Source organism: Elephas maximus, chromosome 1, assembly GCF_024166365.1.
Source record: "Elephas maximus indicus isolate mEleMax1 chromosome 1, mEleMax1 primary haplotype, whole genome shotgun sequence".
Taxonomy (NCBI): Eukaryota; Metazoa; Chordata; class Mammalia; order Proboscidea; family Elephantidae; genus Elephas; species Elephas maximus.
Genome location: NC_064819.1, coordinates 106,776,956 through 106,797,637, shown reverse-complemented (window position 1 = coordinate 106,797,637; position 20,682 = coordinate 106,776,956). Strand labels below are relative to the sequence as shown.

Sequence of the window (20,682 nt, the reverse complement as noted above, 5' to 3'; positions counted from 1 at the left end):
TGTCTCTTCCTAAATGAGTCATTTTTAAAAAGGAACCTAACTTGGGGAGGTGGGGGAACCACTGCAGGAGGTGCAGGGTGGGGGCAGGCAGCAGTGCTGACAACTTTGGCTTAAATGGCTGGTTCAGTCAGGAGACCAAGTTTACAATTGGGTCATTCACCCAGGAGGCGTGGACCCAGGGACCTATCTCCATCTTTGGTGAGAGTAAATCAAAGATGAGTGGGAAATAACCTGGTGGAAGGTAGGGTGGTTGAGAGATGTGTTGATGTTTTTTATTAATTAACCGAGTATTTATTAAAGCCATCACTTGTCTGTCAGTTTGTCATACTGCAGTGGCTTGCGTGTTGCTATGATGCTGGATGCCATGCCACTGATATTTCAGATACCAGCAGGGTAGACCTATGGAACCTGTCCACCATGGGTGACCCTACCGGTGTTGCTTTTCAGCAGAGTGTTCAGACTAAGACACATGACAAAGAAAGGCGTCACAATCTACTTCAGAAAACTAGCCAAGGAAAACCGTGTGTATTACAACAGAAAACCGTCCAATACAGTGCTAGAATATGCGCCCCCGAGGTTGGAAGTCACTCAGAATACACAGCGGCCACAACAGTGGACTCAGGCATACCAGCGATCAAGAAAATGGCACAGGATTGGCACCGTTTTGTCCTGTTGTACATAGAATCGCCATGAGTCAGAGCAGCTAACAAAAACAACAAATTTATTAGAGCACATCCACCAAACATATCACTTAAACTGAAGGCTCAATCCATTGGTGCTTAGAAGATGGTGAACAAAGGGGAAAGAGCCTCCAGTTTTTCCCTCTACTTGGGGAGATAGGACACAAACTGTGGGGGTTATGTGTTTCCACAATTTGCCTGAATTTACAAATAAATGAATGCAAGCTACAGGGCCCCATACTCATGTGAACAGTACAAATGAAAATGTTGGTGCTGGGCAGGACTTCAGAGGAGACAAAATGGCAGCCTACAGATCCGGTTGTGGAGCTGTAGGAGGCTGGATGAAACATACTGGCTGGACTGCCAGCTAGAGGCTGAGGACTGGGAGCCGTGTGTGACCACCACACGTCACTTCCTCTTTCTGTGCTAAGTTCCCCCAGCTGAGAAATGATCCTTCACACCTAAGTCACCCAGCCCCGATAGCTGTTCAGAACACCCTGTGTCCTTGACACCTGAGGACATAGGAGTGAGGGGAGTGAGTGGGAATGAGTCGAAGGACCCCGACTTTGGAAAACCAAAACAACTCCATGCGATATGGCCCAGTTCCCCCACTTGTTTGTGGTATGGAGGAGGGCAGGGCAGGGCAGGGCAGGGCAGGAGTGCATCCCGACACACCGACACACCCGGGAAGAGCTTTGTGCATTTGGAGTGTTGGCCAGGCCCACTCCTTTTAATCCACAATGACCCCTCCAGAAGTGCTGGGTTTCATCTTTTCTGAGCAGTGCGCAATCTCCTGCAGTTGTACATGTGTGTTTTTTAAGTTTGTCACAAATTTCCTGTTTAGGTATGGTCCGAAGCTCGAAGTTCTGTGTGTTTTGAAACCTGAGCATTCACGGAACACCGGCCTTGGAGTAGCCTGTTTCTTCTCACCTGTGCTAAGCTTTGGTGTCCTCCTTTGCAAACCTTCTCTCTGGGAAATGCCCTGGAGCTTCTGTACTTGTTCCTATTAGTGAGGGTTGAGAGAGCTGTGAGATCTGAAAGCAGGAAGGAGGGAGGGACCAACATTTATTGGGCCCCTTATATAATGCCAGGCACTGTACTAGATGTTTTTATGCGTTACGTGTTTTATTTGAGCCTCACATTAGCTCATGCAGAACCAGGCTCAGAGAGGTTAAGAGACCAGAGCAAGGCTGAACAGCCATTAGGTGGCATGGTTACCTGGCTCCAGAGCTCCTGTTCTTTCAACTACACCATAAAGACCACGCTGCCCCTTTAGTTCCACTGGTTTGGGTGGATCTTGATTTCTCATTGCAGATCTTACTGGGCAGTGTCACCTTGACTCCCACAGTTTTCTCTCGGGAGCTTGTTATTCATGTGTTGCCTCTTCTACCTGTGGGGGTGATTTGATGACCCTTAAATGATTTACTGACTTTTACTTCTCCTAGCCATCCTCCCTCTGTGACCCGGGGAATCCCCCAGTTGTTGGGTGGTGGTCCACGGCTGATGATTGAAGTGGTTTAGGGCCAACTTGCAATTTCCCAGGGACTGTTGTTAGTTGCCGTCTAGTTGATTCCAACTCATGGTGACCCCATACGTTACAGAGCAGAACTGTGCTCCGTAGGATTTTCTCGGCTGTAATGTTTACCAAAGCAGATCGCCAGGCCTTTCTTTTGGGGCACCACTGGGTGGGTTCAAACAGCCAACCTTTAGGTTAGCAGTTGAGCACAAACCATTTGCACCACCCAGGCACCTTTTCCTAGGGAGAGAGGATCTTTTCTCTTGCCTCTGGGCGCACCCAGCACTGACCATACTGCCGGTCACCGTGAGCTTCTTCACTCAGCCAGGTTTCTCACATTTCAAACTCTTCCCTTGAAGAGGGAGGAAGATTGGATATCTATGTCTATGGAAGCATGTGGAAGGGCTGCTAAGAAAGGGTACCAAGACCTTGAATGCATAGGGGCAGGAAGAAGAGGGAGAGCTAAACCCAGCCATTCTCCTCCATATTGGAATAGCTGTTACAAGGGGCCAGACTCTGGGTGTCTCCTGCAAAGGAAGAAGAGGTGTGCTTCCAGAAACTTCAAGAAGTCCCTGCTTCTTTCCCTTTCTCCAATCTCAGTTCTCCTGTATTTCATGGAAAACTTCTGAAGTTACATTAGCTGAGCTTCATCAGAACTGTTGTGTTCCGGAAATGTTTATTATCTGAGACACTGTGTTGAGCGGTGGGCAGTTCCTAGTGTTTTCAACACCCTCAAGGGGTTTGCAGACTCCATGGACAGAATGGAACACTTGCCAAGGGAACCTGTGTGCAGTGAGCTCAGCAAGCAGGGGCGGTGCTGCCCAGGAGAACAGGGGAGTAGGGCTGTAAAGAAAGGGCTGAGGGAAAGGCCTTCTTTGGGGTGAACTGCAGGGGAGAATGTGCCAGGCGTTGGGCCTTGGGTGCATGAAAAGAGTGAGGAGCACACTGGAGGAGGCGGAATAGGGGGCGCCTGTGGGAAACAAGATTGAAGGACATCTGCATCATTTATGAAGGGCCCCAAGGGATGTCTGTGGATTGAATAGGACAGGAATAGGGAAGAATAGTGCTTTAAGAAGATTTGTCTGGATGTGTGGATTCTAAATGGGGGATGCTGGGAGGTGAGTTCGAAGACATTTATCATGTTGAATTTTAGGAATGAAATATTGAGGGCTTGGGCTAGCAGTGGTTGTGTGGATAGAAAGGAGGGACGGATGGAAAAGTAAGACAGACAGGGTTTCAAATCCCAGCATTACCGCTTGCTACCTGTGTGACCCTAAGCAAGTTACTTAATCTCATCAAACCTCAGGGTCCTCATCTGTAAAGAGAGGCTACACATACTTCGCAGGATGATTGTGTGAGGATTTTAGTTGTAATGCATCCAGCACATAGTAGGTGCTCAGTAAATACAAGTCCTCTCACATTGTAAGAGGCATAATTTTGTTACTGCCTGGGAAGAGTGAGGACTCATAGGTTTTGAATCTGGGAGTCTGGGTGCATGCACCCCAAACACAAGTGGGTGGAGTTGTTAGGGGTCCTCAAATTTAGTTTTTGGAGGAAGGTCCCCCTAAACCCAGGCTACTGAGAACCTGTCAGAGAAAAACCCACAGCCTGCAGAGATTGTGTGCCTACTAATCATGGCCACTAGTTTCAGCTGGGTAGGTGTTCAGCTGCTGACTAAAACGTTGGTGATTCATACCCACTCGGGTGCTGCAGGAGAAGGACCTGGCGGTCCGCATCTATAAAGATTACAGTCAAGAAAACCCTTTGGGGCAGTTCTACTCTGTCACATGGGGTCATTATGAGTTGAAAATCGAGTCAACAGCACACAACAAAAACAGTTTCAGCCTGCCCTCAGTGGTGCTGGCCAGCCCAGCTGTCTCTCCCATCACAGCTGAACAGGGCCAGACCAGGGCAAGGCGAGTTAGGTTTAGGTGCCACAGGCAGGAGATTTAAGGAGACACTCAGTTTCAGGTGCATCTGTGTGATTCCCCACAGTAGGATGTTCCATACCACCCCCCACCTCCGTAGAGCCCTTTCTCCCCGTCTGCGGTCTGTCCACTCAGGCAATAACCTTACTTCATTTATTCGTGGAAAAAAGTCAAGTCGCTGAGCAGCAAACCTACTCAGGTTCCGCCTCCCCTCCCCTGTGTTTATCTGCATCCTGGCTCATCCCTGCCTGGTTTCCTTCCCCTCAGAGAAAGACACACCCTTCCTCCTTCCAGAGAGAACCCTCTCCCTATAAACCCCCTACCCCCCATACCTCCTGGACCTGACCTCCCTCAGTCCTTCAGCACTGCAGTCTTTCCTCAAACCTTCATCCTCCTCGCTTGCCATTCCCTTTTCTTCTCCCCTCACAGACAGACATCTGGGAAGAGTCTGCCCTCAGGTTTTGCTCCCTGGCATCCCATCCATGCTGACGTAGCCCGCTGAGGCGGCCTTCTGCCTGGGGAGCTGTGCCTGTACACACGAGGGACTTTGGATTTTGCTGTGGAAGGGCTTCTGCCTTCCTCAGGAACTGTGGAACCTGTGGCCTCCATATTGCCACATCCAACGGACGCTTCAGTGCTTATCTTTCTATTTCTCTTTGCTACTTTTGACACTGCGGACAACTTCCTCCTTCTTGCAACTCTCTTGGCTTTTTTGATACCACAATAAATCTTTCAACAAGTATTTCTTGAGCACCTACTGTGTGCTAGGATCTGGAGCACAGCATGTTACGATGTCCCTGTTCTCAGGAAGTTTGTATTCTAGGGTTAGGGAAGAGAGATGGAAAAAAAATGCTAGGTGATAATAAAAGCTACAAAGAAAAATAAAACTGGGAAGGGGGATAGGAAGGGTACTGGGGTGCAAGTGGAAAGCCTCATTGAGAAGGTGATGTTAGAGCAAAACAGAAAGAAGTAAAGGATACCTGGGGGAAGAGTGTTCCAGGCAGAGGGAAGAACAAGTGCAAAGTCCCTGAGGCAGAAGCCTGCTTGGGATGTTTGAGGAAGCCATTGTGGTTGCAGGAAATTGGGAAAGGGCAGAGTAGGAGAGGAGGTCAGAGACGGGGCCAGGCCAGGTTATATGGTCATTTCAAGGGCTTTGGCTTTTCCCTTGAGAGAGCTAAAACACTATGGGAGTGTTTTGAGCAGAGAAGTGATTTTTAAGTCATCGCTTAGGCTGCTGTGGGGAACATGGATTAGAAAACGGCAAGGGTGAAGTTGGGAGGCCTATTAAGAGGTTATTGCAATAACCTAGTAGAGATGTTGGAAGCATCCACCAAAGTGGTAGCGATGAAGGTGGTAAGAAGTGGCGAGAGTGTGTATACAGGTAGTCAGTCCCCTACTTACAGTAGGATTCCGTTCCAGTGACCCCATCACTAAGTCGGCTCTGACGTAACTCGAATACTTTTTTTTTAAGTTTTCATTATTATAGCCTTTTATTATCAATATCTTTGAACATCTACAAGTGAACATCTGAGAATGATGATGTCAGCAAATTACACACTGCAACATTGTATGTAGCCCATATTACTGTTGATAAAATGGACAAAAAAACAAAAACAAATGGTCATAAGTGCAGTTCATCCTAACTTGAATACATCATAAATCGGGGATTACCTGTATGTTGACAATAAAGCTGACACCTTTGCTGATGGATTGGATGTGGGGTATGAGGGAAAGATGGGGGTCATGATGGCTTCTGTGTTTTGGGGCTCAATAACTAGAAGAGTAGAGTTGGATGTCTTCCTCTCCTCCCTCAGGGACCTTCCTCAGCAGCCTTTGCTGCATCCTTCTCCTGGGCAAGTCCATCAGCTGTTGGGTTCTTCAGGGCTCCATCTTTGGTTCCTTCCCCAGCCTCTCCCTGCCTGATATTACCTGTTCCCATGTTGAACCAAATATCCTCAATGTGCTGTTTGGGTCACTCCTATAGGCCCTGGTTCTGGAGGATGCTGAAAGAGGAAGACCTGGAAGCAGGACAGCCCTGAAAGACTGAGCTTCTTAACCCTGAAACAGGTAGCGTCTTTGGAATTCTTGGTGTCTGAATGCCTTATGGGAAGGGAGTCATAAGATTGTTTCTTAAGAAAGGGGGAGGGATTGATGACTAGAACTGGGAAAGAGAAGCTGTATGGTAGAGGGATATAACCAACCTACAGCAACATGACCTGGAAAGAACAAGGAGAACAAATATTCTCACTAAGCAACCCTTGTGGTGTGGGAAATACCCTGAGAAGGAGAGGAAGGCTCTTCTCCTCTTGGACACCCATAGATTTCTGGAAAACATTCCCTGGGAAATGGTCAATGGTTAGGGATCCACCAGTTGGAATCTAGCATCTTCTGGAACAGGGCCTGTCTTGTCTTTCTTGACTTTGCAGAGTAGTTGTGAATAATTGAAGGACCCACAGAATGTTCGTAGATGGTGGCTCTAGAAGTGCTAAGAGGGACTCAGAGATGCTGGGAAATGGTATCACAGAAGGCCTCTGAGAAACTCTGCAGAGCCTACCAGAGGCAGAGTCAGCACCAAGGAACCTTTGAGCTGACCCTAGAGCATTTCTAGTGACTTTTCATCTCTTCCAGGCTCAGTTTGTCCCTCTACAAAATGGGCACACAGCCACAGTCCCTCTGCCAGGTTCCACACCAAAGCTGTCTGAAAGGCTAACAAGTCTCTGTATAAATAATTTTATTTGTGTTTTGAGGTTAAAACCCTGGTCTAGCAAGGTGGCTATTTTCCACTAATTCTCAGTAACAGTGGGAAGGAAGGGTGGGGATGTCTGATTTGATCCTTTTGGTGTATGTTTTTTTTTTGGTTTTTGTTCTTGGCACGTGCCATGCTTTTCATTGCTCTTATATGAGACTCAGAGTTGATTGATTCAGGTTTTTGTTTTTTTTAATTGTGTCTGGTATCGATTGTATTCTTAAGCCATTGTGTCTTGGGATTCCGGTAGGACATGATGGCTCACTACTCTCGTGAAGGGACTATTATTTATACGGGTGTAGGCAGGGTTAGGAGTCCCTTAGTGGTACAAGTGGTTAATATGCTCAGCTGCTAACTGAGAGCTTGGAAGTTCAAAACCATCCAGAAGCGCCTTGAAAGAAAGGTCTGGCGATCTACTTGCAAAAAAATCAGCCACTAACAGCCCTATGGAAACTCTGGGGGCGTAGTGGTTAAGAGCTATGGCTGCTAACCAAAAGGTTGGCAGTTCGAATCCACCAGGCGCTCCTTGGAAACTCTATGGGGCAGTTCTGCTCTGTCCTATGGGGTCGCTATGAGTCAGAATCGACTGGACGGCAATAGGTTTGATTTTTTTTTTTTTAACAACCCTATGGGGCACAGTTTCTCTCTGGCACACGTGCAATCGCCATGAATTGGAGTCAACTTGACAGCAGTGGTTAGGCAGATTTAAGAGGAACCAATAAGGGATCTCTAAGCATCTCAGGGCTATAATTTCAGGGAGGCAGTACCGTATTTGTTGTCTTGTCAGTCCAGAAAGGAAGAAGGGAGGGATTGATTACCAGAACTGGGAAAGAGAACCAAAACCAAACGAAACCCATTGCTGTTGAGTTGATTCAGACTCATAGCGACCCTATAGGACAGAGTAGAACTGCCCCATAGAGTTTCCAAGGAGTGCCTGGTGGATTTGAATGGCCGACCTTTTGGTTAGCGGCCGTAGCTCATAACCACTACACCACTAGCAAAAGAGAAGTTATATGGAAAAGCCATCTCTGATAGAGGGATACAACCAACCTACAGCAATGTGGCCAGGAAAGAGCCAAAACAAATAGTCTCACTGAACTCTCCTCTCTGTTCTACGGTCTCCTGAGGGTGCCTCCCATTAGCCATATTCACCTAGAAGCCAGAAGGCAAGGGAGCCCCATTGATGCTGCCCACAAAGATCAGAGCCTCTGGGGTGCGGAGCAGAGAGGAGAAGCCTCAGGGGGGTGGGTCTAGAGGGGAAATGGAACATGTCTGACATGGCCGAGATGACAGATTACTTGGATTATATTATAAGGGATGCTTCTATTTTAGAATCCAAAGAGAGTTTTTTTTTGTTTGTTTAAGTGAAACTTTTTTTGCCTCCTCCTATCAGCTGCATAGAGCTACTGGCTGAGGGGGTTAAAGGAGAGAGAGGAATCTCCAGTCATACCTCATTGTTTTTATAGTTGAAAAGGCTCAGGGAAGTCAAGTGACTTGTCCACGGTTGCTCAGTAATTCATTAAAGGGTTTCTTGAAAACCTATTAGATTTTCTTGGAAAAACAACACAAAACATTTGCAACAGTGAAGAAGCAATGCAAAGCAAACCCTGATCAAGTGCCAAGAGAAGGCTGTGGATTAGCACTTGTTTCCCCAGTTATCAGTTCAGATTCTTTTGGGTTGTGAATCACAGAAACCTAACTCAGAAGGGCTTCAACAGCTCAGGGGATGAATAGGCTCATGCACCCGCAAAGTATAGGGATATGGATGGAGTGGCTGCAGGGCCGGTAGCAAACAGTGGCTGGGTGATGTCATCAGTGGCCCAGTTTCTTTCCATCTCTCTACTCTTCTGCGAGTTCAGCTCATCCTCAGGATGGCTTCTTTTGTGAAGGCAGGATGGCTGCAAAAGTTCCTGGGTCCATTTTTGCACATTTCTCTGGCCAGATGGAAAGAAAGCATCACTTCTAGTAACTCTTACAAAAAGTCTGAGAAGAATCTTTCTTTCTTAGGGTTGGTCTCGCCCCAGCAAACCAACCCTGGCATTTCATTGGCCTGAATTGAGTCATGTGCCCATTCCTAAACCAATCCCTATGGCTGGGAGAATGCCCTCTGTTGATTGGCAGGTTTGGAGATTTTTCTGATTGGCCTTTCCCTTAGTGGGGGAGGAAGGGGCAGCTTCCCTGTATAACACTGGAGCTCAGGGTAGGGGAGTGAACAGAGTCCTCGGTACTGTTGGGGAAAGAGGGAAATGGATATTAGGAGGCAGCAACTGACACCCACCATACTGTATCGTTGATAGAAATTCAGTGAAGTCCTACTAATTTGGACTGGAGCCCTTACATGGTGCAGAAGGTTAAGTGCTGGGCTGCTAACTGAAAGATTGGAGGTTGGAGTCCACCAAGAGGCATCTTGGAAGAAAGACCTGGTGATCTACCTCTGAAAAATCAGCCACTGAAAACCCTACAGAGTGCAATTCTACTCTGACACACATGGGGTCACCATGAGTCAGAGTCAACTGGAAGGCAACTGGTAATTTGGACTAATTGTTGGGGGTAATAGTAAGGTAATAGAGGGAACAGCTACTTTTAATTAGTCAAAATCTGAATTATACAGTATTTTAACAAAGCGTAGTGGTTAAGAGCTCAGCTGCTAACTAAAAGGTCTGAAGTTCGAATCCACCAGCCGCTCCTTGGAAACACTATGGGGCAGTTCTACTCTGTCCTGTAGAGTGGCTATGAGTCAGAATCAACTCGAAGGCACCTAACAACAATGACCCAAAAAGTTACTGTTGAAAGGTTTGCAATTAGCGTCTGTTTTTCAGTATGTCTTAAAACACGGAGCCATCTAGCAGGTTAAATGTGTCTTCCGTAGTCCGGTTTAATTCCTCATTTGCTTATTCAGTCTTTTTATAGCCAGAGTAAACACTGAGCTTAAATTCTGGTTTGGTGGAGATTAAATTACAGTAATAAGGTTCCTCATTTATCACCTCTTCTATAAAATGGGGATAAGAATAGCACCTACTTGATAGGTTTGCTGTAAGGATTAACTGAGATAGTCAAGTAAAGTACTTAGCCTGGTGACTGGTCCAGTAACTGTTACCTTGATTTGTATCATATATCTCAAAATAGTGTAACGTTCACATGTTTATGTGCATGTTTAGTCTAGGAAATTAGCTTTCTTCACAACAGATATCTGTCACCGATTAGCTCTGTTAGAGACAAGGTAAATAAGGGTATTAAAATATTTAGTGTTTATAGTTTTTTTTTTTTTAATTAGAATTCATTTTAGGGAACGTGTAAATAAAGAAAATTTTAAGTAGCATACAAATAATTTAAAAGCAGATACCATCCCGGGAACATAGGGATTATTTAATTTTATTCAGTATATTGTTGTTGGATGCCATCGACTCAATTTCAACTTACAGCAACCCCATGTAGAATAGAACTGCCCCCGAGGGTCATTTAGGCTATAATCTTTATGGAAGCAGATCGCCAGGTCCTTCTCCCACAGAGCTGCTGGGTGGTTTTGAATCACCAACCTTTCAGTTAGCAGCCTAGCACTTAACCGTTGAGCCACCAAAAAGGGCTCCTTACATGCAATATATTGATATAATGTAAATAGTTGAAAAACCTTTTAAATAGTTGATGACCTTCATACCCTGTCACTTCTGTTCTAAAACCAGGAGGAGGCAGCTTTGAGGATGGTTGAGGGGGAGATTAAAGTGAGGGGCTGGTGCATAGAGAAAAAGTTCCAGAGTGATCAGAAACTTTATAGATCATAAATTTATAGACCGTAACATTTTCATTCCCCCTCCCCTGAGTATTGACTAAAATTAGACTAGATGAGAGCTGATAACTCTCAATCAGGGGATGCTACAGAGAAGTAGTTCTCAAATTTAGATTGCCCGAACCAGGCAAAGTATCAAAAAATTATTCAGGGAGTAGGGGTTAGCTTAGGGCTACCAATTTTTTTTTATTTTGCCAAGGGAAGTCATTAAAAAATTTTTTTAACATCTATCACTGTATTTCATAAAAGAGAGGACTGCCTTGATGCCAAAATAGTAGGAGAAGTTAATCTAAGAATAAAACATATAAACCTTTAAATTCAAAGCATCCAACTTTTAGTACTGCAGTGTTATTTTTCTGATGATCATCACCTGTGAAAACTACATCAAAGATGGGCACTGCCCTGCATCTGCCCATAACAGGTATTGGGCAACCACCTAGAGATACAGAGTGATCTGCTTAATGTGCAACTTTAGGGGGAAAAATTAGACTTTTTTGAAGAAGAGAGTGGAGAGCAAGAGAGAGCCCATATAAACCATCTCTTGGAGCCTAGGAATTCATGTGATTTAAATGGATGGGGAAAAATTGACTTGAACACAAGTCTTGAAAAATTCAGTTAACATAGAACTATTTACTCTCAAGTCATTAACTTAGAATTGTTTAATTTTGCACTAGTCTGGAGAAAAATCTTATGATAACTACATAACTCACATTCAAAGGTGTGTCAACAGGTTTTCTTTTTTCATGTTTAACCCTAAAAATGATAAATCAGTTCAACTTGTTTTGGCCTTGAGTGGTATGGTATGCCTGTGTGGGTGGACAGGTACACACACAGACACAGACACACACGCGTGCATGCAAATGCGCGAGCATACCTCCAGAAACTTGGTTTGCGCCCCAGACAGGAATGGGTGCCCGTGAGAAAAGCAGCTTCTGCATCAATCAATCGCTGGCAACTGTTAGTACTTGTAGCAACAATGCATCTTGGGGCTGCCAAAATAGTATGACTTTTTAAGATGCCTTTTGGAGTCATTAAAAAAACAAAAAAAAAAAAACACCATACATACACCCAGCTACCCCTGGCACCCAAAACAGTAATAAAATGTTAATCATTCTGCTTCATTTCATACGCTTGCTTGACATTGCCACAAACCTGTCTTGCCTTCCAGCAAGGGATTAAGTTTCTTGTTAGTCCATGGCTGGTGTGAAAGCAACCTCCCTGTCCTTGTTGAGGGAAAGAAAAGGCAGTTTACATGCCTGTGTGAAATCTTGGAATGGAATCACAGAATCCTCATGCCAAAGAGGGGTTGATCCTAACACCCATCACCTTGGCTGACAAAAGGTGTCCTATGCCAGAATCCTTAGCTTTTCATTGGATGCTCTGTAGACAAGGGCATGAACTAAGACGTGTCTTCTCAAGAAAAAGGCCTTTTTGTGGCATACTTACATCTGCCGTTACTCCTGCTTCACAACTGCATTCTTGGGTGTGGTGCACTGTCTGAGTCCTTTTTATAAGCTCAGCTATGTTCATATGGCACAGTTCTTGCATGTTCTAGCAAACACTCGCTCTTCATTTGTCTAGACTATTTACCTCTTGTCTCTTTCAAGGTATAACCCACTCTAAACCAGACTGTGATCTGTGTAGCTGTAGCTTAGCGTTGTTCTTGACATTGTTACCACAACTATGACTCTTTATTTGTGGTCCCTTTGAAGTGTTTTCAGGGCCATTAGTCCAGGAGTCCTGCGATAGAGAAAGCCCTGAAATTACAAGCTTTCATTGCTGTGAAAGAGGTGAAGTGTCCTACAGCTGGAGACAATGGCTTGGTGGAGTGGAAAGTTGGGAGACTTTTACCACAGAACTAGAGGTGACCTTGGGTTAAACAAGGTGACCTCTTTGTCTTTTTAGATCTTAGGCTTCCTAGTTCCATGCATCAGTGGTAAAGTTGTGGTTGCCAAATTTGGTCAGCCTCAGTGAAATTTGGAAGATTCAGTATTAAATATTCCTCGACCTCCTTCTGTGGCCCCCTTTTTATGTGCCTCTAAAAAGGAGGCTTTTGGAGCCAAAGCCTGGGAAAAATTTTTTTTTCATGCACTCCATCATCTTGGCCATTTACTCCCTTTTCACGGAGAAAAAAAGGCAACAAACGGTAATAAAGCTGTTCCCTGTTTAATTTGAGATCAGTATCTTATAGTGTCATTATGAACATATACACACGGGGTAATTCCACATGGACACATACAAACACACGTGTGGGCGGTCTCCGGCCAGGTGGAATATTTTACAACATATAAAGGCCTTTGAAAATCCTTTTAAACTTTCATGGGACAGATAATTCCTGTGTTGTATAAACTGTTCCAGGATTTAGAAAAAAGACGGAGAACTTCCAGATTATTCTGTCAAGCAAACATGACCCTCATATCAAAGCTGGCAAGCCCCAAAGGGGAGGCTGTATACCAGTTTCACTTAGGAATGTAAAAATTTCAGATAAAACCCAAGTGAACAGATTTCAACAATAGAATCTGTGACTGCTCCACCATAACCAAATAGTTTATATTCCTGGAATGCAAGAATGGCTTCATAGACATATTTATGTTTTTTCATATAATTCACGTGAATTGGTTAAGTAAAAATAGGTAATAACCTGATTAATTCCAAAAGCACATTTAAATCAAATCTAACTTCTAATTTTTACAGAGCATTTAAAAGGGAGTATAAAAGATGACCATTCCTTAATAGGATAAGGAAGGTTGCGTTCATACAGCCTATCAGCATTGTACTTATTGAAAAGCCCTGAGGGCGTCTTTGGTTACCGTGTAGATCAAAACAAGGCTGGTACTTTTAGACATTGTTTCTTTAAGCTTTAGCCAATGCAGAAAGTCATAAAATAGTTAATCTCTGTAAGTGTTCTTGGTCTACAGCTAAGAAATCTATAATTAATGATAATTTTATGAAATATTTAATATTAGATAAAATTATCATTAATTACAGATTGCTTAGTTGTAGACCAAAAAAGAAAATTAAAGAGATGAACCGAAACTCTCTTTCTAGGTAGTGGATTCTTCTGAAGTTAGTTCCCGGGCCCACTGCCATTCCTTTGAAAGTCCCATGAGGATGTTTTAAATTTCAGAAGGTGAATGTAAGTCCGATTGGAAAAGTAAATAGATGAGAACTTCAAGGGGAATTCTGACATTGTTTTGGGAGGAGGGTGTCAGATGAGCCTTAAAATATGTACCACAACAAATTATTGAAATGCATTATGGAGACTTTTTAAGTAAAATACTGTGGTGCTGGCTTAGGAGGAAGGAGTAGGTAAAGTGAACTAGTGTAGCTCAGAAGTAAACCCTCACATAAATAATTTAGTACGCCATAAAGAAGTCACTGCAAATCAGTGGGGAAGAGAAAAATTATTCAGTAAATAATTTTGAATGCCTAGTTAGCAATTTGGAAAAAATCATTTTGGCTTCACCAAAATGAATTACAGATGGATTAAACAATTAAGTGCAAAATGCAGAGGCGTAGGAAATCCATAGAATTGAATATTGCTTAGAAACAAAAGAAAAGTATTGGAAAAGGAAAAGAATAGCCAGTTAAGCTACAGGGAAATCAAAGATGTCTTCATGTAAAAAAAACCAATGGGGAAGCAACAGACTAGGAAAAGATTTGCAGTAACCATGACAGAATTAGTATCTTTATTATGTGAAATACTCGTATAGATTAAAAAGAAAAGTACTAAATCCTTCGTAGAACATTGAGTAGGTAACTAAATACAATACTAGGCAAATATATGGAAGATGTTCAAATTCAGTACTAATAAAAGATATGCAAAATAAAACAGCTGTACAGTACCATTGAACATTTTGTTGTTGTATGCTGTCGAGTCGATTCTGAGTCATATCGACCCTATAGGACAGAGTAGAACTGCTCACCGAGTTTCCTAGGCTATAATCTTTGCGAGATCGTATCCCCAGGTCTTTTCTTCCGATGAGCTGCTGCTGGGTTCAAATCTCTGATCTTTCTGTTAGCAGTTGAGCCTTTAACCATTATTGCAGCACTGGGCTCCTTCCATTTTAAGTATTACCCCAAGAAATAAAAAACCACTTTTAACGATAGTCCCAATTTTGGTAGTATTGCAATTTTACAAAGCAATTTTGTAATGCATTCAAAATCTATATTATTTATGCATACATTTGGACCCAGTAATACCATTTCTGTGAACCATCTCCCATTGCCCTCACTTACAAAGGAAATATTGCAAAAATATTTAATAAGCTATTTAGACAGAGATGCTCCCTGATTCGTTATTTACAAAGCAAACACACACGCAGTGTCCAACAGTTGGATAACTATAAAATATTAGCCCTTCTCTCAGCATAATGCTCTACTATAATTAAAAATTATTTTGAAGACTATGTAGCAAAGTGACAAGATATTTACAATATAATTTTATGTGCAGAAATTGCAGTATAAATTGTGGTATAATCTCACTGTGGAATACACTGGAATACAGCTATATAGCTGTGCTGTTAAAATGAATGAACAATAGCTGCATACATCAACGCAGATGAATCTCAGGAACATAGTATTAAGTAAAAAAAAGCAAATTGCAGAACACATGCAGTGTGATTCCAATTACATAAAATTTGGAGGCATGCAAAACTAATGCTATATTGTTTAGACATCCATTACACATGCTATAAAACCCATAAGAACAAGTGAACAATAGACAGAAATTCAGCTTAGTGGTAGGAGGAGAGGTTAGGATCAGGCAGGCGCCCCTGAGGGTATCCAAGGGACTGGTAAAGTTCTCTTCCTTAAGCTGGGTGGTGCATACATGTGTAGGTATTACTGCTGTTTTTTCATACCGTTCACATGTAAGTATTTTTTCATGTATTTAGTGTTAACTTCCACCACTTGTCTGTCAGTTTGTTATACTGTGGTGGCTTCTGTATTGCTGTGATGCTGAAATCTGTGCCACAGAATTTCAAATACCAGCAAGATCACCCATGGTGGACAGATTTAAGTGGCGCTTCCAGACTAAGACAGACTAGGAAGAAGGACTGACTGGCAATGTACTTCTGAAAAAATTGTCCAGTGAAAACCTTATGGATAGCAGCTGACCATTGCCTGATATAGTGCCGGAAGATGAGCCCCTCAGGTTGGAAGGCACTCAAAATACAACTGGGGAAGAGCTGCCTCCTGAAAGTAGAGATGACCTTAATAACATGGATGGACCTTCACTTGCTGATGTGGCATGACTCAAAATGAGAAGAAACAAATGTAAACATTCGTTAATAATCAGAACATGGACTGTATGAAGTATGATTCTGGGAAAATTGGAAGTTGTCAAAAATGAAATGGAACACTAAAAAATCCTCACAATTGGACCAATAAGCAACATCACATTAAATGGAGAAAACATTGAAGTTGTCAAGGATTTCATTTTACGTAGATCCACAGCCAGCACCCATTGTAACAGCAGTCAAGAAGTCAAAGGATGTATTGCATTGGGCAGACCTACTGTTAAAAAGCAAAGATGTCATCTTGAGGACTAAGGTGCTCCTGACCCAAGCCATGGTATTTTCAATCACTTCGTATGCGTGCAAAAACTGGACAATGAGTAAGGAAGACTGAAAAAGCATTGAAGGATTGGAATTATTGTGCTGGCGAAGAATATTGAATATTCCACGGACTGCCAGAGGAATGAACAAGTTTGTCTTGGAAGAAGTACAGTCAGAATGCTCCTTAGAAGCATGTATGGTGAGACTTCATCTCATGTACTTTGGACATGTTATCAGAAAGGACCAGTCCCTGGAAAAGGACATCATGCTTGGTAAAGTAGGTCAGCGAAAAAGAGGAAGACCCTCCACAAGATGGATTGACACAGTGGTTGCAAAAATGGGCTCAAACACAGCAACAATTGTGAGGATGACACAAGACCAGGCAGTGTTTCATTCTGTTGTGCATAGAGTTGCTATGAGTCAGAACCAACTCAAGGGCACTTAATAACAATGTAAACTTCTTGGCTGCTCACCAAAAGATTGGCAGTTTGAACCTACTCAGTTGCTCTTAGGGAGAAAGACCTGGCAATTTGCTCCTGTAAAAGTTACAGCCAAGAAAACCCTATGGGGCAGTTCTACTCCGTCACATGGGGTTGCTATCAGTTGAAAATTGATTCTATGGCACCTAAAACAACAACAAAATAGTATTGAAACTTGTATTCACTTACTATGATCGTGTGAAAAATATGTACTCCTAATGTAGATGGTCACTGTGAGTTGGAATCAACTCGACAGCAGTGATTTGGAAACCCTGGTGGAGTAGTGGTTAAGTGCTACGGCTGCTAAACAAAAGGTCGGCAGTTCGAATCTGCCAGGGGCTCCTTGGAAACTCTATTGGGTAGTTCTACTCTGTCCTGTAGGGTCACTATGAGTCGGAATCAACTCGACGGCAGTGGGGTAATGTAGATGGGGAAACCCTGGTGTCATAGTGGTTAAGAGCTACGGCTGCTAACCAGAAGGTCGGCAGTTCGAATCCACCAGGCGCTCCTTGGAAACTCTATGGGGCATTTCTACTGTGTTCTATACGACCGCTATGAGTCGGACTTGATTCAATGGCAGGGAGTATTTTTTTTAATGTAGATGGTAAAATCAGCCATTGAAAACCCTATGGATTTAGCTTCGTTAGTAAAGAATGCCTGCCACGAGCATTGTTCTTTTTAAAGAACTGCTTATATGGGATCAAATTAACAACAGCAATACAAAATATTAGATAGGAAATTTAGGGGTCAATGAGTTTTGTTAATGGAGAAGGAACAATTCAGAAAAGGAGGGTGAGAATGGTTGTGCAACTTGCAGAATGTAAGCAGTGTCACTGAATTGTATGTATGTTCTGCTGTGTGTATTCTCAAGAAAAATAAAATTTACAAAAACCTGTGGAGCACAGTTCTACTCTGACACACATGAGGTCACCATGAGTTGGGGTTAATTTTACCACAAGTGGTCTATTGGTAATGAAGGTGGTAAGGAAGTGTATATATTGGTAACAGTGACTGTGAGAGGTGACGTTATTGGTGGTTCTTTTGTTATTTTCTCATTTGTAAATTTTCAATTATGTGCTCACATTACATTAAAAAAAATAAAAAGGAGGATTAAAGAAGATTGCAACTGTAGGATGATGGAAGGAAGGCTCGCTTGCATTGGATGGATTACCATTGCTCAGAGGGTGATAAGCTTTACCACTGAGGCAGAAGGGGAGATGGATTGAAAATGTAAAAAAAATACACTTGGGATTATTATTTGGAAAAGTAAATTAGTCCACAAATAGTCACTGAGCATCTCTCTTGTTCAACAAAGTCCTTATATTTTAGAGATACATATTTTAAGTATTTATGGGTGAATGATATATAAAGGATTTATGTTAAAATCATCCATTGTGGGTAGAGGACACGGAGGGATATAGAGGAATAAGGTCAGCCATGTAGAATAGTTGAAGCTTGGCAGCAGGTAAATAGAGGTTCATTATATTCTTACTACTTTAGTATGTATTTGAAATTTCCCATAATATAACATAAAAAATAAAAAAGATACATGTTCAAAATTAAAAATTTATAAAATGTAGAAAAGTATAAAGAAATAAATGAAAGTCACCCATATAATCCCACTCCTCAGAGAGAACTATTTATCAACATTTGATAACAATCTCCCCATACATTTTCCTTATGCATTTACAGCACATGCTCATATATGTGTGTGTGTGTATATATACATACATATATATACACATATATAGATACACACACATATATCCACATACATATATCCACACGTATATATACGCACATATATCCACATATATATACACACACACACATCCACATACATATATCCACACACGTATACACACACACATATCCACATACATATATACACACACGTATATACACACACATACACATACATATATCCACACGTATGTATACACATATATAGATACACATATATCCACATGCATATATACACACACATATATATACACATATAGATAAAATAGATACATATATCCACGTACATACATACACATGTATATACACACATATACACACATGTATATACACACATATAGCCACATACATATATACACGCATATATACATATATACACACATATCCACATACATACACACACGTATATATAGACATCTATACACACACATATCCACATACATATATACACACGTACACACACACATGTATATACACACACATATCCATATCCATATATACACACACGTATATAAAAAAATTTTTTACACACATATATATACACACACATCCACATACATATACACACATATCCACATACATATATACACACGTATATACACATACATCCACATACATATATACACACGTATATATACACATTTTATACACACACACATACATATATACACACATTTTAAAGCAATAAGGAAATTTTATTATTGGTATTGTTTTATATCCTGCGTGTTTACATTGTGGGAACCTTTGTGCTTTACATTTAGATCATTAGCATAATTTTTAATGGCTGTGTATTATTCCAACGTGTGCAGCTATATATGTGCCGTAATTGACTTAACCAGTCCCTGATGGATGAATATCTGAGTTGTTTTCTTTTTTTCCTATTCAAACAATTCCGCTGTACACTTGTTTAATTATTTCACTGGACAAATATCTTTTTAAGTCTTTTTTTTTTCCTCTGTCATGTCAAATTGCTCGTTGGAAATATGGTATCATTTTAAATACCCTCTCACTGTGTATGTGACTATCCATTTCGTCATACTCTTAACATTATTAGATCCTATATTCTCAGTATTTTTAATTGTTGCCAATATGATAGAGGGATAAAGGATATCCAATCTAAATTTTCATTTATTTATTAGTTGAAAATCTTTTCATATGTGTATAAGTAACTTGTATTTCTTATTTTGTGAATAAGTATTTGTCTTTTCCCTCAATTATTATATATATATTCCTCCTTATTGATTTATCAGAGCTGTTTATATATTTTGTGTAATTTGCAACTTTTCCCCCCTAGTTTGTTGTTTGCTTTTTAACCTTTTCCACTCATCTATCCAGAATAGTTTTAGTAAATTTGCTTAATGATTATAATTTTTCCTTTGAGTCCTTGCAATTTTTTATATTTTTATTCATCAAGCTTATAAATAAATTGATATCTTACTAAGATATTTTATTATATAGTTATGCCATCTAAAATTTGTTTTTATTTCAATAACTTATTTGGTTATCACATTAGAAAAACCACAGTGTAGTGTAGAATTTTTTAAATGTGGAAAGAAAAAAAAATCCTTAATATACTTATAATTTGACTACCATACAGAGCATCTGATAAAATTTGAGAGTTTTCCTTTCAGTAATTTTTCTATATTTATGTAGTTAGGGTAACATTAGCTAAAAAAAAAATAAAAACCCCAAATAATGTTGTAACATTAAAAAAAAAAAAAAAATAGTAGGGGTTTATTTCTCAATAAATCCAGTGTAGGCGTTTCTGATGGTGATCTGCCCTTCACTGGGTGGTTTAGTAGCCCAGGCCCCTTCCACTTTGTGACTTTGCCATACCCCAGGGCTTTGGAGTTTTCTACATCCCACTGACTGATGGAAGAAGAGAGCATGGAGAAGGCACAGCATTTCCTAACCACCACAACCTGGGGGTGCCCCATATCACTTCCACTGGTGTTCTTTTGGTGGGAATAGTCATATAGCACAACCTAGATGCAAGGGACGGAGCCCTGGTAATGCAGTGGTCAAGTGCTCAGCAGCTAACCAAAAGGTTGGTAGTTCAAATCTACCAGCTGCTCTTCCGGGAAAAAAGATGTAGCAGTCTGCTTCTGTAAAGATTACAGCCCTGGGAGCCCTATGGGACAGCTCTACTCTGTCCTGTAGGGTCACTATGAGTCGGAATCAATGCGATGGGCAAGGAGTTTAATTTTTTGTTTTAGATGCAAGGAAGGCTGGGAAATGTAGCTCCTGG

At 41.7% G+C, this 20,682-nt stretch overlaps 1 protein-coding gene across 27 annotated transcripts in view; it reads left to right on the top strand.

Moving 5' to 3' along the window:
- TRERF1 (transcriptional regulating factor 1) overlaps positions 1–20,682 on the top strand; it is a 256,302-nt gene that overhangs the window by 93,249 nt on the left and 142,371 nt on the right. For 26 of the 27 annotated variants that reach the window (XM_049892031.1, XM_049891991.1, XM_049892008.1 and 23 more), the window contains one exon: positions 6,109–6,191. The gene's annotated coding sequence lies outside the window, so the exon portion shown is untranslated. Of the gene's footprint in view, positions 1–6,108; positions 9,398–20,682 lie in introns of all 27 variants that reach the window. The other variant, XM_049892075.1, reaches the window with a different exon arrangement.